Source organism: Sander lucioperca, chromosome 16, assembly GCF_008315115.2.
Source record: "Sander lucioperca isolate FBNREF2018 chromosome 16, SLUC_FBN_1.2, whole genome shotgun sequence".
Classification (NCBI taxonomy): domain Eukaryota; kingdom Metazoa; phylum Chordata; class Actinopteri; order Perciformes; family Percidae; genus Sander; species Sander lucioperca.
This window is the reverse complement of record NC_050188.1, coordinates 15,570,051-15,591,210: the sequence shown is the minus strand read 5'-3', so window position 1 is coordinate 15,591,210 and position 21,160 is coordinate 15,570,051.

Below are 21,160 nucleotides of genomic sequence, written 5' to 3'. Positions count from 1 at the left end.
AATTTGTGAAAATAGTTGGAAAAGTGGGAATGATTTTCATTAGTATGAATTTCATTGAAAAGTTAAATAACACCACTAATGTAAAAAAAAAAAAAAGGTGTGGAGTAATGCCAAAAGATGTAGAACATTGTACGGTTTGAATTTATTTTCTACCTGAAAGTATGAGAATGTCTAAAAAAGTCATAGTATAGTATGTCAAAAAAAAGGATAAAAAGTCATAGTATAGGGGCGGCGTCTAGTTCACCCAGTAAGAGTGTGCGCCCCATGTAGGCTGAGTCCTTTGCAGCGGGGTGGGTTCGAATCCAACCTGCTGCCCTTTGCTGTGTGTCATCCCCCATCTCTCTCCCCCTTTCCTGTCTATCCACTGTCACTATCTAATAAAGGGAAAAGCCCCAAAAAATAATCTTTAAAAAAAAAGTCATAGTATAGTATGTTGAAAAAAGTCATAGCAAAGTATGTCGAAAAAGGTGATAAAAAAAGTCTTGGTATAGTATGTTGAAAAATAGTCGAAGTATAGTATGGCGAAAAAAGTCATAGTATAGTATGTTGTAAAAAAGTCATAGTATGGTATGTTAAAAAAAGTCTTATAAAGGTCATAGCATTGTATATTGAAGAAAGTCATAGTATAGTATGTTTTTTTTCGACATACTATACTATGACTTCTTTTGACATACTAAAAGAAAATAAAGTCATAATGTAGTATGTCAAAAAAGTCATAAAAAAGTTGTAGTATAGTATGTCGAAAAAATGTCATAGTGTAGTATGTCGAAAAAAGTCATAAAAAGTAGGGCTGTAAGCATTAACGCGTTAATCATTATTTTCTTTGCATTCATTTGATTCCCAATCAAGATACACTGGTAAGAATGGCTTTCCATTGTTAATATGTACTTAAAAACAGTTCTGAAATGCAAAATAATAGAATTTTAATCATGTGATAAAACGTGATTAATCGCAATTAACTATAGAAATTCAACGATTAATCCAGCCCTAATAAAAAGTCATAGTATAGTATGTTGAAAAAAGTAATTAAAAAGTCATACTATAGTATTTTGGAAAAAACTCATAGTATGTTGTGGAATTGAACCCTCAACCTCAAATCTACAAATCTTATATGAAGCAGCTAGTATGTCGGGAAAAAAAAAAGTCGAAAAAAGTCATTAAAAAGTCATAGTATAGTGTGTCGAAATAAAGTCATAGCATAGTATGTCTGAAAAAAGTCATAGTATAGTATGTCGAAAAGAGTCATACAAAATCATAGTATAGTATGTCAGAAAAAAGTCATAATATAGTATTTAGGAAAAACACTAATATGTTAAAGAATTGAACCCTCAACCTCAAATCTATATAGGTATATATATAGGTTTTATGTTTTGCAGCTTATCTCACTAAACTATTTGTAAAGCTCATGAATGGTTCAGATCTCGTATTTATTGTTCAAACTAATGAAGACAAAAAAGTCATATATAATTCATAATATTGTAGGTAGGAACAATAAAACATAAACATAAAAAAGTAATTGTATAGTATGTGGAAAAATGTCATAAAGAAGTCATAGTATAGTATGTTGAAAAAAAAGTCATAGTATACTATGTCGAAAAAAAGTCATAGTATAGCATGTCAATAAAAAGTCATAGTATAGTATGTGGAAAAATTTCATAAAAAATGGTATAGCACGTCGAAAGAAAGTCATAAAAATTCATAGTATACTATGTCGGAAAAAATGTCATAGTATAGTATATATTGAAAAAAGTCATAAAAAGTCATAGTATAGTATGTCATAAAAAGTCATAGTATGGTATATCATAAATAGTCATAAAAAAGTCATAGTATAGTATGTGGAAAAAGTCATAAAAAAGTCATAGTATAATATGTCTAAAAAAATCATATCATATTATATTGAAGAAATTAACCCTCAACCTGACATCTTAATTTTATCTCTAGAAGCTTATTCTCACTGAGCTATTTGCAAAGCTTTTTGAGGAATTGTTCGGAGTTGTATGTATCGTTCACACTACTGAAGACAAAAAAGTCAAAAAGGTCATAATATAGTATGTCAAAAAAACGTCATTGTATAGTATGTCATAAAAAAAAGCCATAAAAAAGTCATAGTATAGAATGTCGAAAAAAGTCATAAAAAACTCATAGTATAGTATGTCGAAAAAACGTCATAGTATAGTATGTCATAAAAAAAACATAAACTGTCATACCATAGTATGGTAGGTAGAAAAATGCCATAAAAAGGTCATAGTATAGAATGTCAAAAAAAGTCAGAAAAAGTCATAGCATAGTATGTTGAAAAAAGTCATAAAAAGTCATAGTATAGTATGTCGAAAATCGTATCATATTGAAGACATGAACCCTCAACCTGACATCTTAATTTTACCTCTAGAAGCTTATTCTCACTGAGCTATTTGCAATGTTTGAGGAATTGTTCGGAGTTGTATGTATCAATCACACTACTGAAGACAAAAAAGTCAAAAAGGTCATAGTATAGTATGTCAAAAAAACGTCATGTCATAAAATGTATGTCATAAAAAAAAAAACATAAAAAGTCATAGTATAGTATGGTAGGTAGAAAAAAGCCATAAAAGTCATAGTATAGAATGTCGAAAAGTCATAAAACATCATAGTATACTATGTTGAATAAAAAGTCATTGTATAATATTTTTAAAAAAAATATTATACATAAAAAAAAAAAAATCATAGAAGACTGAGGAATTGAACCCACAACTTCACTTTTCAGCTTATCTCACTGAGCCATTTTTGAAGCTTGTTAAGGAAAGGTTCAGAGCTTGTATTTATTGTTCAAATTTCTGAAGACCAAAAAGTCAGATATTATTCATAATATTGTGGGTAGACAAAAGTCATAAAAAAGTCATAGTGTAGTATGTCGAAAAAGAAGTCATAGTATAATAAGTTGAAAAAAGTCATAGTATAGTATGTGGAAAAAGTCATAAAAAAGTCATAGTATAGTATGTCAAAAAAAATCATATCATATTCAAGAAATGAACCCTCAACCTGACATCTATAGTATAGTATGTTGAATAAAAAGTCATAGTATAATATTTTGGAAGAAAATATTATACATAGTACAGTATGTCGAAAAAAATCATAGAAAACTGAAAAATTGAACCTTCAACCTCACATCTTCTATTTAGCAGCTTATCTCACTGAGCTATTTCTGAAGCTCATTAGGAATGGGTTCAGAGCTTGTATTTATTGTTCAAACTTCTGAAGACCAAAAAGTCATATATTATTCATAATATTGTGGGTAGAAAAAAGTCATAAAAAAGTAGTACAGTATAGTACGTACATAGTACAGTATGGCGAACAAAAAGTCATAGTATAGTATGTCAAAAAATTGTTTTATTATATTGAAGAAATGAACCCTCAACCTGACATCTTAATTTTACCTCTAGAAGCTTATTCTCACTGAGCTATTTGCAAAGCTTTTTGAGGAATTGTTCGGAGTTGTATGTATCGTTCACACTACTGAAGACAAAAAAGTCAAAAAGGTCATAGTATAGTATGTCGAAAAAATGTCATGTCATAAAATGTATGTCATAAAAAAAAAAACATAAAAAGTCATAGTATAGTATGGTAGGTAGAAAAAAGCCATAAAAGTCATAGTATAGAATGTCGAAAAAAGTCATAAAACATCATAGTATAGTATGTTGAATAAAAAGTCATAGTATAATATTTTGGAAAAAAATATTATACATAGTACAGTATGTTGAAAGAAAATCATAGAAGACTGAGGAATTGAACCCTGAACTTCACATCTTCATTTTTCAGCTTATCTCACTGAGCCATTTTTGAAGCTTGTTAAGGAAAGGTTCAGAGCTTGTATTTATTGTTCAAACTTCTGAAGACCAAAAAGTCAGATATTATTCATAATATTGTGGGTAGACAAAAGTCATAAAAAAGTCATAGTATAGTATGTTGAATAAAAGTCAGAGTATAGTATGTTGGAAATAAAGTCATAGTATAGTATAGTATGTTGAAAAAATGTTATAGAATATTGAAGAACTGAACCCTCAAACTCACATGTTCGTTTTACCTCTAGCAGGTTATCTCACTGAGCTATTTGTCAAACTTAGTAAGGAATGTTCAGAGTTTTATTTATCGTTCACACTACTGAAGACAAAAAAGTCATAAAAAAGTCATAGTATAGTATGTCGAAGAAACTTCATAGTATAGTATGTCATAAAAAAAAACTGTCATAGCATAGTATGGTAGGTAGAAAATAAGCCATAAAAAGGTCATAGTATAGAATGTCGAAAAAAGGTCATAAAAAGGCATAGCATAGTATGTCGGAAAAAAAGCCATAGTATAATATTTTGGAAAAAAAGTCATAGTATAGTATGTCAAAAAAAATCATAGAATATTGAAGAATTGAAGCCTAAACCTCGCATCTTCATTATACTTCAAGGTGCTTATCTCACTGACCTATTTGTGAAGCTCATTAAGAAATGGTTTCGAAGCTTGTATTTATTGTTCAAACTACTGAAGACAAAAAAGTCACCTATAATTCATAATATTGTAGGTAGGAAAAAGTAATAAAAAAGTCATAGTATAGTATGTCGAAAAATATCATAAAAAATTCATAGTATACTATGTCGGAAAAAAGTCACAATAGTATGTCAAAAAAAGTCATAAAAAAGTCATAGTATAGTATGTTGAATAAAAGTCAGAGTATAGTATGTCGAAAAAATGTCATAGAATAGTATGTCATAAAAAAAACATAAACTGTCATACCATAGTATGGTAGGTAGAAAAAAGCCATCAATAGGTCATAGTATAGAATGTCAAAAAAGTCATAGAAAAGTATGTTGAAAGAAACATCATAGAATATTGAAGAATTGAACCCTCAAACTCACATGTTCATTTTACCTCTAGGAGCTTATCTCTCTGATCTATTTGTGAAGCTCATTAAGAATGGTTCGGAGCTTGTATTTATCGTTCACACTACTGAAGACAAAAAACGTCATAAAAAAGTCATAGTATAGTATGTCAAAAAAACGTCATCTTCACTATGTTGAAGAATTGAACCCTCAACCGCAAATCTACAAAACTTATGCTCAGCAGCTTAGTGCGCTGAACTATTTGTGAAGCTTATTAAGGAGTGGTACAGAGCTTGTATTTATTGTTCAATTTAATGAAGACAAATTCATAAATTCATAAAATTGTAGGTATAAAAATTTCATACAAAAGTCATAGTATAGTATGTGGAAAAATGTGATAAAAAAGTAATGGTATAGTACATTGAAAGAAAGTCATAAAAAAAAATCATAGTATAATATGTTGAAAAAAAGTCATAGTATAGTTTGTCGGAAAAAAGTTATAGTATAGTATGTCGAATAAAGTCATGAAAAAGTTAGGGTATAGAATGTTTAAAACAAGTCATAGTATAGTACGTCGAAAGAAAAAAAATCATAGTATACTATGTCGAAAAAAGTCATAAAAAAAGTCATAGTATAGTATGTCAAAAAAAGTAATAAAAAGTCATTGTATAGTATGTTGAAAAAAAATCATAGTATACTATGTCGAAAAAAGTCATAAAAAAGTCATAGTATAGTATGTCAAAAAAAAGTAATAAAAAAGTAATTGTATAGTATGTTGAAAAAAAGTCATAGTATAGTATGTTGGAAAAAGTCATAAAAAGTCATTGTATAGTGTGTCGAAAAAAATCATAAAAAAGTCATAGTATAGTGTGTCAAAAAAAATCATAAAAAAGTCATAGTATAGTATGTTGAATAAGAGTCAGAGTATAGTATGTCGGAAAAAAATATTAGAATATTGAAGAACTGAACCCTCAACCTCAAACTCTTCTAATTTGCCATAGCAGATCATCTGACTGAGCCATTTGTGAAGCTGATAAAGTAATGGCTCGTAGTCTACTGAAGACAAAAAAGTCATTGTATAGTAAGTTGGAAAAAAGTCATAGTATAGTTGATAGACATGTATGTCAAAAAAGTCATAAAAAATCATAGTATAGTATGTTGAAAAAAAGTCATAGTATAGTTTGTCGGAAAAAAGTTATAGTATAGTATGTCGAATAAAGTCATGAAAAAGTTAGGGTATAGAATGTTTAAAACAAGTCATAGTATAGTACGTCGAAAGAAAAAAAATCATAGTATACTATGTCGAAAAAAGTCATAAAAAAAGTCATAGTATAGTATGTCAAAAAAAGTAATAAAAAAGTCATTGTATAGTATGTTGAAAAAAAATCATAGTATACTATGTCGAAAAAAGTCATAAAAAAGTCATAGTATAGTATGTCAAAAAAAGTAATAAAAAAGTAATTGTATAGTATGTTGAAAAAAAGTCATAGTATAGTATGTTGGAAAAAGTCATAAAAAGTCATTGTATAGTGTGTCGAAAAAAATCATAAAAAAGTCATAGTATAGTGTGTCAAAAAAAATCATAAAAAAGTCATATGTTGAATAAGAGTCAGAGTATAGTATGTCGGAAAAAAATATTAGAATATTGAAGAACTGAACCCTCAACCTCAAACTCTTCTAATTTGCCATAGCAGATCATCTGACTGAGCCATTTGTGAAGCTGATAAAGTAATGGCTCGTAGTCTACTGAAGACAAAAAAGTCATTGTATAGTAAGTTGGAAAAAAGTCATAGTATAGTTGATAGACATGTATGTCAAAAAAGTCATAAAAAATCATAGTATAGTATGTCATAAAATGTCATAAAAAAGTCAAAAAGTCATAGTATAGTATGTCTTAAAAAGTCATAAAAAAGTGATAGTATAGCATGTCGAAAAAAAGTCATAGTACGCAGAAGGTCCAGGGTTTGAGTCCGACCTGTGTTAGTTTTCCTGCATGTCTTCCAACCTCTCTCTCCCCTTTCATGTCTCAGCTTTCCTATCGAATAAAGGCAGAAATGCCCCAAAAAAATTTAAAAGAAATAGTACGTCGAAAAAAGTCATAAAAAGGCATAGTGTAGTATGTTGAATAAAAAGTCATAGTATAATATTTTTGAAAAAAAGTCATAGTACAGTATGTCAAAAAAAAAAATCATAGAAAATTGAGGCATTGAACCCTTAACGGCACATATTCATTGGCCAATTAGCAGCTTATTTCACTGAGCTATTTCTGAAGCTCATTATGAATGGGTTCAGAACTTGTATTTATTGTTCAAACATCTGAAGACAAAAAAGTCATATATAATTCATAATATTGTGGGTAGAAAAAAGTCATAAAAACGTCATAGTATAGTATGTCGAAAAAAAGTCATAGTATAGTTTGTCGGAAAAAAATCTCATAGTATAGTGTGTTGAAAAAAGTTATAAAAAGTCATAGTATAATATGTCATAAAAAAGTCATAGCATAGTATGTCGAAAAAAGTCATAAAAAAGTCATAGTATAGTATGTCGAAAGAAAAAAAATCATAGTATACTATGTCGAAAAAAGTCATAAAAAAGTCATAGTATAGTATGTCGAAAATAAGTCTTAGAAAAGCTATTTGTAAAGCTTATTCAGGAATTATTCGGAGTTGTATTTATCGTTCACACTATTGAAGACATAGTATGTCGAAAAAAAACATCATTGTGTAGTATATCATAAAGAAAACATAAAAAATCATAGTATAGTATGGTAGGTAGAAAACCCCCATAAAACAATATAGTATAGAATGTCGAAAAAAGTCATAGTATAGTATGTTGAATACAAAGTCATAGTATAATATTTTGGAAAAAAGGTCATAGTACAGTATGTCGAAAAACATCATAGAATATTGAAGCCTAAACTCCACATCTTCATTATACTTCACGCAGCTTATCTCACTGAGCTGTTTGTGAAGCTCATTAAGAAAAGGTTCAAAGCTTGTATTTATTGTTCAAACTGCAGAAGACAAAATAGTCATATATAATTCATAATATTGTAGATAGATGTTAATCTGCAGCCAAAGGTAGTCTCAAATTAAAGCACTATTTACTTCTGTTTGAGCAATGTTTGCTAAAAACTACAGTGCCTAGCTGTTTCAGGAAACTACTGAGCCCTTGAGAAATTACACTTTAAATTATCATAAGAACATACATTTTCAGTAGACAGCCACAGACAGAACAGTCAGAAGAAACTGAGGGCTCATCATTGTTTTATGGTCTTTGTTTGGCAATAAGAAAACTATAGAATAATGCCAACTTTATCTTTTAAAACAGCACTGAAACTCAAATCAAAACAGACCTGAGAGTAACAGCATCTAATTATGGACTCTGACCTGCATTTTAACAGCCACGTTAAGACAATAACAAAGTCTGCCTATTATCACCTTAAAAATATATCAAGGGTTAAAGGACTTATGTCTCAGCAGGACTTGGAAAAACTTGTCCATGCTTTTATCTTCAGTAGACTTGACTACTGTAACAGTGTCTTTACAGGTCTCACTAAAAAATCAATCAGACAGTTGCAGCTGATTCAGAACGCTGCTGCTCAAGTCCTCACTAAGACCAAGAAGGTGAATCACATCACTCCAGTTCTTATGTCTTTACACTGGCTTCCAGTGCCTCAAAAAATATATTTCAAACTACTTCTGCTGGTTTATAAATCACTAAACGGTTTAGGGCCAAAATACATTTCAGATCTGCTTGTAAACTATGAACCACCCAGACCTCTCAGATCATCTGGGACAGGTCTGCTTGCCATCCCCAGAATCAGAACCAAAAAGGGGAAGCAGCATTCAGTTTCTATGCTCCACATATCTGGAACAAACTTCCAGATAACTGTAGGTCCGCAACAACTCTCAGCTCCTTTAAATCAAGGCTGAAGACCTATCTTTTTGACGTTGCCTTTTTTTAATTCATTGTACTGCACTATGAATTATATTCCTGTATTCTATCTGTTTTTAATTTTGTATTCATTTTTAATTGCTTTTTAATGTTTTATGTAAAGCACTTTGAATTGCACTGTTGCTGAAATGTGCTATATAAATAAAATTGCCTTGCCTAAGCCTGAACACAATTTTTTTTTACAAATTATTTACAAGACAGGTTCCCAAATTCACAGAAACAAATATTTTTTGCTGTTTTTCATAATCAAAACTGCCAGGAGAGCTGTTTTTATTATGAAATGTTCACTCTGTAAAATGACTCAACCTCCCACCGCTGTCAGCAGCAACACAGGTTTTATGTCAATAAACATTCAATCAGGACTGAAACTCTCCTCTGGGTGTTATGATTTTCATAATCCTGGATTCATATTGAGCATTTTTTCTTCCTCCTCTTCTCTCTCTGCAGATCATTGTAAGTTTCAGAGCCTCCCGGACGCGTGAATTCTGAGTTCAGAGACACACACACACCCCCTTATACAGTACCGGTACATACACCAGAAGCATGAAATCAAAGTTCATGTTGCAGTTTTTCCACTCTAAGTATTTTCTTTGTGAACCTGCAGCTTTTTGAATCAGTTTAAGCCTTGGTGCTTATAGAATCAGACAGATAATTTCACTGTGAATAATAGATAAGATAATATTAAAACCTGTAACAAAGTTTATCGCAATGAAACCTTAAAAGTTGTGTCTTCACCGACGTACAAGTAATAACAATCAATTAAAGAAAATAATTTCATTAGGGACTGCAACCAGTGTCATGTTTAATTCAGAGAAGTTTGAAGTATGATCATGAATCGTTTTTCCCAGGGGGAAGCTCAACATGTTCAGAGGTTTAAATGTCGCCATCTGAAAGCCACATGACTTTGCTTTGCCTTTGCAGCTATTTAGGCTAATGGCTGTCTGTCCTTCTACTCATTACTTCTTGTCTGAGGCCGGGGCTAAAGGCTGGTGTAATGAGGCAAACCAGAGCTTTCACTTTTCTTTATGCCTCTGCAGTGCTCACACCTCAGCCTATGTTTAATACAAGCTAAACGGGATTCTCTACTTACACATTTACATACTTAAGAAAACAGTTGACACCCTTTTCTCTTTGTGGTGTCATGTGATTACAATTTTGTGTTTCTTCAGATGTGTAAAGTTAAACTGGAAGCAAATTATTCCTCTAACTCCTTGGTCACCATGATGTAAAGTTTGTCAAAAGATCCTGACATGTTTCTGCCATTGAAACATGGCTATTTTAGTTTTCTGTCCAATAATGACTAATTGTTGATGCAGTAAAAACATTGATTAACCGTATTAAACACTACAGCAAGCTAACAGCCAAATATACAAAATGTGTACAGTATCTGGTTCTGCTACATCAATTTTGATCCTTTTTCCAAAATAATACCCATCATTGGTCAACAATGTTATAGCGGTGCAATGCTAAATTGGTGGAGTACAAATCCATCTTGACATGACATAAAGCCGTGTCTAGATACAATTGCTAAACTATGATTGGATAATGGCTGTCCTTGAGAGGGGTTAAGCAAATGTTTTCATTGTCTTTAGTTTTGCTGTTTCAGGGTTCAATCCCCTATTAAATATGTTCATATATGTAGCATTAGCAAAAAAAGTTTTGTGGAAAACATAATGCCATTTTCCACATATTGGTACTGATCGGGAGATATTAGTCTGTGTTTAGTCAGGTTGCAGTTAGCCTAGCTTAGCATAAAGACTGATAACAGGGGAAACAGCTAGCTGGGCTCTGTCAAAAGTAAATGTGCTTAAAAAGCCTACCAGCCACTCTTAAGCTAGTTTATTTACAAAATGTACCTTATATTGTTTGATTAATCCATATACATGAACAGGAGTGTAAAAACATGAACTATCCACATTCCCTTTCTCTGTTTCTCTTTTTTTTCGTCTTTCCATCCCCACCCCGTTTCATTTTCTGTTCCTTTTTTACTCTATTTATTCAATGTCTTTTGTTTCTTTTTTCTTTCAATCTGCCACCATTCCTCTCTGTCTTTCTCTCATTTCCCAGTTCACTGAGTTAAATATGGGAAAACCAAACCAATCAGGCCATGACATGGTTATTATTTTTAAGTACTGATTTTTTTTAATTCACTCTCTCTCTCTCTCTCTCTCTCTCTCTCCCTCTGTCGGTGTCTCTCTCCATCATTACCATTTGTCCTCTTCTACCCTTCATCCACCTCTTTTTATTCTCTCTTTCTCAATCAGTATTTTGTCCATTTACTAGGATTGAAAAATTGCAATACTGAAAGATTTTTAAACCCATGAATTAATAATCATTAACATTTGACCAGTGTGTGTGTGTGTGTGTGTGTGTGTGTGTGTGTGTGTGTGTGTGTGTGTGTGTGTGTGTGTGTGTGTGTGTGTGTGTGTGTGTGTGTGTGTGCCTTATGGAGGATTCCCAGAAGAAGCCTACTTGCCATGAAGTAAGACACAATCTATACACACATTCACAAGTGAACCATGCACTCAGAGGATCCATAATAAACCCAAATGAAAAGAGCGTCCATAAAAAAATCCTGAATACATGTAGACTGCACAAACTTCATGTATTATGCTAATCATACTCAAACTGTGCAAAGTTACTTATCCAAGGATTGAATTCCTGTTGAGCTCATTTTAAGTCAGCAGTGAGTATTTATAATGTGTAATATCGTCAGCGGGGATGGCTGACTGCAATTTTTGGATAAATGATGCAGCAGCACAAATGAGACAAAGATGTATTTTTTATTTTATCTCTCTTGAAGGCAAACATTTAAATGATCAAGATGAGTCAGCTACTGATAAATCCTTCATATAACGTTTTCTGTATATTCTTATGTTTTTTGTATCTTGTGTTCAAATCAGTTTGAGTTCTATGTATGGCTGCAAGACACACTTCAAGTTAAAGTTGGAGTTTTTTAGTCATTCATAAAAATAATAATTCAGTCAGACAACTCACATTTAAAATATTTATTATAACAGTAGAACATTGTGTTTGGCGGCCAGACTCCGACCTCATCACTCCAAGCAGTTTGATTTACATGAGATATTGGGGAGTGATGATAAAGTAGCTTCCCCCTGGCCGGAGGCAGGCAGCGATACAGGTGCAGGGCATTAGCAGCATTGACAAGGCAGAGATGGGGAAATTGTGCAGCTTAAATACACCGACAAATTGAGGGGGTGTGTTTGGTAGATGATACGGGTAGTGAGGCATGTCACGTGTATGAACAGCAATGCAGCTTGAGTTGACTGCCTGAACTAGCTCACAGGCGTCGCCCCATTAATAATAATAATAATAATAATAATAACAATAATAATAATAATAATAATAATAAAGTATACAATTAAAATCTCTGTTAACAGGTTATTGGTGTCAGTTTTCTCTGCAACCAAATACCATCAGTCTCATGTGTGATATCCATGTGGTACAATTTACCCAAAGTTATGTTACTTGGGATGCCCTCCTTCAGCCTGCATGCACCAACATGTGTGACACAGAGAAAGTAACCGTCAAACATTCAGATCCCTCAAGACAGCAGTTTACAACTTGCCCGGTCATTTTCAGGACACTGACAATTAAGCGGTGTACCAACCTTTTAATTAGATATAGGAAGAAATAGTGTCCTCATTAAGGACGTAATTAACTCAATCAATGAACGCTAAAGAGCATCGAAATACCAATCAGAGAGAGAGAGAGAATGTTTTTTATCATCTTTTGGTCAGGCATGTGAGGGTTAATACAGTAAATTAATACATTTATGGAGGAGAGACAAAAAATGCCATAGGTAGTATAATTATCTGAAATGACCTGAGTGTCCATGCATGTAGGACATACCTTCCTTTCAAACTCTATCCCTCTAAATCTCACTGTTTTTACTTTCTCTTTCATCCTCTACTTCTCTCTTCTGGACAGAAGCACTTCAATAACTCTCTCATCCTTTTACTGTTCCTCTTCTCTGATTCTTCAGGCAAGTTTATCTTGACCACTCTCTATCACACCTCCATCTCTGGACTTTAAGCCGTGTAAAAATAAGTTAAGACTGAGAGCTCTTGTTTAATCTAGGAAACAGTAGTTGACAAACAGCGTAACAAGGTCCATTTAGTAGCTGTGCTTTCAATCACAGTTTCAGTTCTCTGAGCACTTTAAGGACTTCATGTCTGTGTTGGGATAAAAGGAAATTGAAATTCAACAGTAGTTGGCAAAAACAATCTCACAAGAAGGTAAAGCTGGCGTCTTAACAAAAGATAAAGTAGCACATTCTATGAAGAAAACATTCTCAGTTTAATTCAATTCAATTTCAATTAAATTTAATTCAATTCAATTCAATTCAATTTTATTTATAGTATCAAATCATAACAAGAGTTATCTCGAGACACTTTACAGATAGAGTAGGTCTAGACCACACTCTGTAATTTACAAAGCCCCAACAATTACAGTAATTCCCTCAAGAGCAAGCATTAGCAGTAGCTATTGCAACAGTGGCGAGGAAAAACTCCCTTTTAGGAAGAAACCTCGGACAGACCCAGGCTCTTGGTAGGCGGTGTCTGACAGCGCCGGTTGGGGGTGTGATGAACAGTGGCAATAATAGTCATAATAAAGATAATAGAACAGTGACTACAATGGTAGTCGTAGTAGTTCATGTCATAGTAGGGCACAGCACGGCGTTACGGGGTGTAGTGTGGCACAGCAGAGCATGGGTGGACACGGCAGGACGCAGCAGGACGCAGCCGGACACTGCAGGGAATCGCAGAGCGTAGCAGGGTGTAGCAGGTCCACAGCGACAGCTGCACCTAAGACCCAGGTCTTGGTGCCACCCTAATCCAAGGCAATATTCTGGGTGAAGAAGAAACATAAGGACTCCGGGGAGTAAACTCCCCAGAGCTAGGTTAGTAACAAGCATTTCTGGGACAAGGATGCACACAAAAGGAAACAAATGAAAAGAGAGAAGAGAGAGCAGCTCATTGTGTCGTAGGAAGGAAGGAACTTCCCGAGCAGTCTAGAATTATAATAGCATAACTAAGAGAGGCAGGCTAAAGAGAGGTGCCGGATTGGGCTTGAACTCTCCCCTGCCGGATCGGGCTGTACTGGCCTGCCACCCTCTACTCTCACTATATTATTGATTATATGATAGGTCGATCTGATGACTATGAAGAGAAGCAGAGAGAAGCAGGGGTGCTGTAAAGAAGTTGTTGCTCCAAATATAAAATGTGATGATTTCCAGGTCTGCAACAAGTACTGATTGAGCCTGATTTATCCAGTAAAGTTGAATTATTACACTGTGGAGTTTTAAAGAGATGCTCATTACAGTATTAGGCAGGGAAACACAGACGAGTGTCATAATGAACCAGAAACTTAAAGTCGCAATATGTTGGCGTCTGAAACTATTGAAAATTAAAATTAACAAAGAGAAAAGCGGCCGCCCTGCTGCTCAGTGTCAGGACAGTTATGATGTAGTCATGATGGGTTTGAAAATGTGCAGCTCTGTAGGAAATTGTCTTGGAAGATTATCGGTGTGTGTGTGTGTGTGTGTGTGTGTGTGTGTGTGTGTGTGTGTGTGTGTGTGTGTGTGGATTACCAATGTTTGGTATTTATTTCCAGAGCTACAGAAAGCTCTGTGTGACTTTTTCATAACAGGGGGTCTTTCTTCAATCACATGCCCCCTGTGTGTGTGTGTGTGTGTGTGTGTGTGTGTGTGTGTGTGTGTGTGTGTGTGTGTGTGTGTGTGTGTGTGTGTGTGCGTGCGTGCATGTGTGTGTGTACGTGTGTGCATGTGTGTGCGTGCGTGTGTGCATCTGTGTGTGTGTGTGTGTGTGTGTGTGTGTGTGTGTGTGTGTGCGTGCGTGCATGTGTGTGTGTACGTGTGTGCATGTGTGTGCGTGCATCTGTGTGTGTGTGTGTGTGTGTGTGTGTGTGTGTGTGTGCGTGCGTGCATGTGTGTGTGTACGTGTGTGCATGTGTGTGCGTGCGTGTGTGCATCTGTGTGTGTGTGTGTGTGTGTGTGTGTGTGTGTGTGTGTGTGTGTGTGTGTGTGTGTGTGTGTGTGTGTGTGTGTGTGTGTGTTGTCCAGGGAACATATAACTGGATTAGTCGTCATGCTTTTATTTCTGTAATGGAAACATCAGCCTCAGAAAGAAAGTAGGGCTAAGGGCAGACAGTGAGTGTTTTCAAGACAGTGGGGGAGAGACAGAGAAAGACAGGCAGACAAACACAGTGTTGGACTTGATGAATGTGTGTGTTGAGAACATCTACAGGTTTGCATGACAGACCCTGTAACAGAGAGTGACATGACGATAGGGGGGGGGTGTAAAAACAGGTCACTGGACAGTGTGTGTTTTGTCTCAAAGATTAGCAGTGCAGGGGTCAGGGTGTGTGTGTGTGTGTGTGTGTGTGTGTGTGTGTGTGTGTGTGTGTGTGTGTGTGTGTGCGTGCATGCGTGTGTAGCAGGGGCAGATGTCCGGGGTCCCATGCCATAAGGCTGTGTGTGTGTGTGTGTGTGTGTGTGTGTGTGTGTGTGTGTGTGTGTGTGTGTGTGTGTGTGTTTCTGTGTGTTGCTGTCTGTTCATGTGTGTGAAGTGATGTGCAGCCAATCAATTCAATATCCGTCCCTTCAGTGGTTTGTGAGGCTGACAGCGAGTGACTGTTGACATGATTTCAGTTCAGACATGAAGCAACAGCAGAGAAAGTCAGAATCGTTGACTCTCATCACATCCGGATAAGAACAAACAAAACAATACTATACTAACAACAGCTATGGATTTGTACATTTGTTGTGACAGGGAAATTAACCAGTGGGTCACTCGTGTAGGCATATAAACAGAGCAAATCTTGACAATTGTCTGAATAGAACTGTTGCTGTTGCTTGTCATTTTGGTCAATCAGCTAAATGACTACAAAACTAAAAAACTTCCCATTAGAAATGAATGGTATCTAACAAAAGCAAAAACATCACTCCTTTGTTTCTAAACTAACAGCCGTTAATTTTGAAATTTCAAATCACACAGTAAATCAAACAAATAAAGCGTTATTAATTACACTCAAACAATAATCAAAATAGATAGCCCAAACATAAAGTTAACAGCTACCTCTGTTATAAACCTAAAAAATGAAATGAACACAACATTTAAATACCAGTTCAGATCAGTCCTAACAGAAGGTTTAAGGAGTGCAGCTCAGATAAATTATTTGCTGTGACTATACAGAGCAGCTGCACCACCTGGTGGTTACATAATGCAGAAAACACACACACACACACACACACACACACACACACACACACACACACACACACACACACACACACACACACACACACACACAGGTGTTTCAAATCTCTTTATCAGAAGCATAATGGTGACGGTGTTACAATATCAAGGGCAGCTCAATGTTTGCTGTAAAGAAAATGCACAAATGCAAACTTGATCTTTCATCATTGCATTGTATTATCTATATTATTGTATTCTCTTTCAAGACCCTTCTTCAGTGTTTTTCTGTAATTATATCTCATTTTGTTGAGGTCAGGTTCAAGTTGTGTGTGGTGGACATGTTGAAGCAGACTATAGTACAGTACACACAACGTCATGATGTCAAAATGTCATGGCTTTTAACCTATGACTGTATTTTTCTTCCTGTTTGACACTCTGTAAGGTTTTCATTAAGAAAGAGTACAACAACATTTTCAATCAAGCTGTAACAACAGATTCATAGTGTTTAACTATTTGTCCTGTCAGTCAGTGTTTTTAGATTGTCAAGCTCTGTACTGATCGTGTGTAGATACAAAGTGTTGAAACAAACAATGTTGAATGTTGATGGATTGTAGCAGTACTGTAAAAAGTTTTTTTCACAGCTTTACCTTAAATTTATAAGGCTAAACCTTGTCTACACTACCCTAATGTTGAAAAGCACTCATCTATGAAGTCTATAAACTAGTGATTTATCCATGCCACCAAACCAGCATTTAAATTCTTACAAGAGGCAATAAACCTCTGTCCTTTTGTCTTCATAGCTGACATTTCAGTCACTTCACCTTCGAGAAAGTTATTATTTCCCTTAAATCGTCACCATTAAAAATGGAGAAAAGTTATCAAGTTGGTGAAGCAATGTTTGTGACAGATCATTTTTAAAGAAGTCATCATTTTACAAGGAAATGTACAGAGTGATGGACAAATTTAATATAATGTATATAATGAATTCCTCCAATCAGAAACAACCTAGAGTGATGACACTCACTGTGCTCATGCTCAGTTAGTTTCCCTCCATTCTCCCAAAGAGGGAGCCACATTTGAAACTTCCTGACGGCGTTATCAACAAAAGGTTGTTATTGAGGTAAAAAAAAATACTTTTCTTTGTGATGTACTTTTTTGGATGCTGTTATAAGATCAAATGTCTATGAATTCATACAAGTATTATTATAATCACTTGACGGCTTCACCTCTTTTTTTGTCATGTAGTATGAAAAAAAGGTAATCATTACTTAAACACATGAAATGAATAGTCATAATAACATGACTGATAAATATTTTCCATTTTGAGTATATGATTGATTCATTATGTATATTTTAGACATATACACTGTTACAACCCGTCCCAGTACAGGGACGGTTGTAACAGTGGAGAGACTGTATTAAAATCCATTTCGCAACCTGTACATATTTCATAAAACCAATTAAATACATTGTTTCAGCAATTGACAGATTGAAGTTTATAACTAATTGGTTATTCCAGTGTAAATGGTTTTTGAGGTATTGCTAAAAATTGCAAAAATTGTTACAACTGTCCCTGGTCTCCCCCTATTCATGTTTGGTTTTTAATGACACTATCATGACTAACAGCATCAACGTTTGTCTGTTTAGCTGTCTGCAGGCCTAAGAAGATGATGTCGGCTTCATTCATTTGCACCCATTCACCCTGCATACCCAGACCTCTGATTGACTGTTTACATCCCGTAAACACTCCCACAAGCACACTGACCAGACACACTCTCCCAAAGTCAATAATCAGAGATACAGCGCTACACGCCCCTCTGTGCTCCCTTCAGAGCAATCACCCATTCATAATCCCATAACCACCGTGTCTGTCCCCCGACTGAGACCGTTTAAACCAAACGCTAACAAAAGAGGTGCTATACTAAACAACCTAATTGGAATTAAAACAACCACTGCAACGATAGAACAGAATAGGAAAATCAAATGTGGACTATTAAATATTAGATCTCTGTCATCGAAAGCATTATTGGTAAACGAATTGATATCAGATAACCACATTGATTTATTCTGCCTCACCGAAACCTGGCTGGGCCATGACGAATATGTTAGTTTAAACGAAGCCACTCCTCCCAGTCATAATAATACCCAAATTCCACGAGGCTCAGGCCGAGGAGGGGGAGTTGCAGCCATATTTGACTCGAGCCTGTTAATTAATCCTAAACCTAAACTAAATTATAACTCGTTTGAAAGCCTTGTTCTTAATCTTCAACACCCAACATGGAAAACAGTACAGCCAATTATATTCGTTGTTGTTTACCGAGCACCAGGTCCATATTCTGAGTTTTTATCTGAATTCTCAGAGTTTTTATCATGCGTAGTCCTTCAATCAGACAAAGTACTTATTGTAGGTGATTTTAATATCCATGTGGACATTGAGAGCAATAGCCTTAGTACTGCTTTCAATTCACTGCTAGATTCTATTGGTTTCAGTCAGAGGGTGCATAAGGCCACGCACTGTTTTAACCACACCCTCGACCTTGTGCTAGAATATGGCATCAAAATTGACGATTTAATAGTATTTCCGCAGAATCCTTTATTATCAGACCATTTTTTAATAACTTTCGAATTCCTACTACCAGACTATACGAAATTAAATAAAAGTTTCTACACTAGATGCTTATCTGACAGTGCTATAGCTAAATTTAAGGAAGCTATTCCAACAGCACTTAACTCAATGTCATGCCTTAATATAACAGAGGACTGTTATGTTAACTCTAGTCCCTCCCAACTTGATAACTTTGTAGACGCTGCTACGGCCTGCCTACGGACTACTTTAGACTCGGTTGCTCCTCTCAAAAAGAAGATGATGAAGGAAAGGAAACTAGCACCTTGGTATAACTCCCAAACTCGCAAATTAAAACAAATCTCACGAAAACTTGAAAGTAAATGGCGTTCCACCAAACTGGAAGAATCTCGTGTGGATTGGCAAGATAGTCTAAAAAATTATAGGAGGGCCCTCAGAAATGCCAGATCAGACTACTACTCAATACTAATAGAAGAAAATAAGAACAACCCAAGGTTTCTTTTCAGCACTGTAGCCAGGCTGACAGATAGTCACAGCTCTATTGAGCCATCTATTCCTATAGCTCTGAGCAGTGATGACTTCATGACCTTTTTTAATGATAAAATTATAACAATTAGAGAAAAAATTCATCACCTTCTGCCCACAGCTTCCAACGACTCACCATTGGGCGCAGGAGGGCTAGAGAGAACGATAAGACCTGATACTTATTTAGACGGCTTTTATCCTTTAGACCTCCAACAATTAATGTTAAGGGTCTCTTCAGCTAAGCCAACTACCTGTCTCTTAGACCCCATTCCAACGAAGCTACTTAAAGAAGCACTACCCGTGGTCAACACCACATTACTAGATACGATCAATATGTCCTTACTAACGGGTCACGTACCGCAGTCTTTTAAAGTAGCTGTGATAAAACCTATTCTGAAAAAACCCACCCTCGACCCTGAGGTCTTAGCCAACTATAGACCTATATCTAACCTCCCGTTTCTCTCCAAAATCCTTGAGAAGGTAGTCGCTAATCAATTGTGTGACTTTCTGCATAGAAATAGTCTATTTGAAGACTTTCAGTCAGGATTTAGAAAGCATCATAGCACAGAGACGGCACTGGTGAAAATCACTAACGACCTTCTAACTGCTGCTGACAAAGGACTTGTCTCCGTACTTGTCTTATTAGATCTTAGTGCTGCATTCGACACTATTGACCATACCATCCTCTTACAGAGACTGGAACATTTAGTTGGCATTAAAGGAATCGCACTAAGCTGGTTTAAGTCCTATTTTTCTGAGCGATCCCAATTTGTTAATATTAACGATAAACCATCCAAATACGCTAAAGTTAGCCATGGCGTTCCTCAAGGCTCAGTGCTTGGACCAATTCTATTCTCTTTATATATGCTTCCTCTAGGCAATATTATTAGGAAACACTCAATTAACTTTCACTGTTACGCAGACGACACCCAATTATATCTGTCAATCAAGCCAGACGAAAGCGGTCAGTTAGCTAAACTTCAAGCGTGCATTAAAGATATAAAATCCTGGATGACCCACAATTTTCTGATGTTGAACTCAAACAAAACGGAAGTTATTGTGCTGGGACCCAAGCACCACCGAACTTCATTATCTAAATATATAGCTACCCTAGATGGTATTGCCCTGGCCTCCAGCACTACTGTCAGAAATCTAGGAGTCATTTTTGACCAGGATCTATCCTTTAACGCCCACTTAAAACAAACCTCAAGAACAGCCTTTTTCCATCTTCGTAACATTGCCAAAATCAGGAACATCCTGTCTCAAAACGATGCTGAAAAACTAGTCCATGCATTCGTAACTTCCCGGCTGGACTACTGTAATTCTTTACTATCAGGCTGCTCAAATAAGTCCCTCAAGACCCTCCAGCTGATCCAGAATGCTGCAGCACGTGTTCTGACAAGAACTAACAAAAGAGATCACATTTCTCCTGTATTAGCTTCTCTGCATTGGCTTCCTGTAAAATCCAGGATTGAATTTAAAATCCTTCTCCTGACCTACAAAGCACTAAATGGTCAAGCACCATCATACATAGAAGAGCTTTTAGTACCTTATTGTCCCACTAGAGCACTGCGCTCCCAGAACTCAGAGCTACTTGTGGTTCCTAGAGTCTCTAAAAGTAGAATGGGAGCCAGAGCCTTCAGCTACCAGGCTCCTCTCCTGTGGAACCAGCTCCCAACTTGGGTTCGGGGGGCTGACACCGTCGCCACATTTAAGAATAAACTGAAAACCATCATCTTTGATAAAGCTTATAGTTAGGGAGTGAGGAGTTGCAGCATAGTAGAGTAGAGTAGAGGGAGGCAGGAAGTACAAGCCCGTTCCGGCAGGGGAGAGTACGAGCCCGGTCCAGGGCCCCTCTCTTTAGCCTGCCTCTCTTAGTTATGCTATTATAACTCTAGACTGCTGTGGGAAGCTCCTTCAAAGGACACAATGAGCCGCTCCCTCTTCTCTCTTTTCACTTGTCTCCTTTTGTGTGCATCTTAGTCCCAGAAATGCCTGTTACTAACCTA